Raw genomic sequence first — 1,857 nt, forward strand, 5'->3', positions numbered from 1 at the left:
TGTCAAACAGAGTTCTCTGTTTTCTTAAGCTTGAGTGACATAACTCAGATGGTAAAACTAAAAGATATGAGACTCGCCCTTTATAATAAATTTTAGTTTGAAATTTAATTAGGCAGACAATAACCCATTTTAAAAAGGAGAAAAGACAAAGTTGGCAGAGAAGCACAAAGTAAGATTCTACTGTTATAAACTTAATTCACCTTGGTGATATCAGTAAGTACTACTACTATTTACTATTGTGCGTCAGACATATGCTTCATAGCATCAACATATTCTTAAACTTAGTTTCGTCACATTTTTCATTTCTTTCAATGTAATATACTTTTACCACTTTTTCATTTATTTTCACTTCAATGAACCTTTTTCCTTAGTAGAATGAATGTGTATATTACACATCAATATTAACTTTGGTGAAACTTGTTAGAATGAATGTGTATATGCAGTGATATACATCAATGTGTATATTAACTTTTTCCATAAAATTTGGAAAAACTTGTTAGACTTTATTATGGTTTACCACTACAATCAAATATATACTTATTTTCTGCCAAGAAATCTTTTGTTTAGGTAGCTACTTTGTAAGAGTTATTTTTTATTTATAATGATATTATCATTCTTAGTAACACAACCCGTACTTATCTGGATTGAGTGAATGGTCAACTATACTTATAGAAACTAAACTCTCATGTTTGACTAGTTCATTTTGTATTCAAGATTTAGCTAAATCCATAGATATATACGTTACTAATTTTGTAAGAAAATGTTAAAAAGAATGAATGCCTTTTATACGTTACTCAAACATGTTTGACATCTTTATCATTCCAAAAAAATACCGTAGATCCACAACATGAATCATTTGATAGTTTTTGTGTTTATTAGTTCTATGTGTATTGGGTTAAACGAAGCTTCTTGCAAGAAAAACCATGTAGTATTTCATAATCAACTGATTCCTGGTAGTATTTTGTCGATCGATTGTAAAGATAACATGGGGATCAGGAAATCTGATCAGTTAAGCTTTAATGCAACTCCGTATATTGTTGCTTTCAGCGACTATAATTGGGCAGATGAAACACGATGGACTTGCATTATTAGTCATGGGCCTAATAATAAATTTTATTACGGTCTTGAAGTATATCATTCAAATTATCAGCGCTGTGGCCAGTTACGTTCATGGATTGCAAGAGTCGATGGAATTTGGTTTACAAGAAGGTTTTGGGATCCACCAGGGTGGGTTCTCCCTTGGAAGACACAGTAGCCTTCTGCTTTACTTTGTTTTTCTTGTAATAACTATAAACATTAAATAAAATAATTCGATTTTGTTTTTGTTTTTGTTAATAAAAAGTTAAATATATTAATCTCTATAATATTATTTGAGAAGTCAGTTTCTTAGTTGTCGCGCTCACGTTAACTCTCACGGTGGTTTACACTGTTACCCTTAATGAATTAAGTTAATTATTATAATTGCTCACTACAAGAAAACACATGCTTAACTACGAAAATTAACGAGGAAAAACAATCCTCGTAAATTTGCGTCGAGTTTACGACGAATTTACGTGAAAAACTAAAGTCATCGTTATTTCCTCGTAACGTAACGACAAAACTGTTTCGTCGTAAAGTGGATGTAATTTTACGAGTATTTTACGAGGAAAAACTATTTCCTCGTAAATACGACGTAAACTTTGCGTGGTATTTACGAGGGAATAGTTTACGTGTATTTAGCGAGGAAATTTTTGAATCCACCAACTTCATAGGTGTTACACGTTTTTTTTGCCCACCTAATTAATTTTCGTCGTAAATTCATAGCAAAATTACAACTACCAGATTCGAATTTTCCTATAAATATGGATGTTTAAACAT

The sequence above is a fragment of the Brassica oleracea genome, chromosome C4 (genome assembly GCF_000695525.1).
Source record: "Brassica oleracea var. oleracea cultivar TO1000 chromosome C4, BOL, whole genome shotgun sequence".
NCBI lineage: Eukaryota > Viridiplantae > Streptophyta > Magnoliopsida > Brassicales > Brassicaceae > Brassica > Brassica oleracea.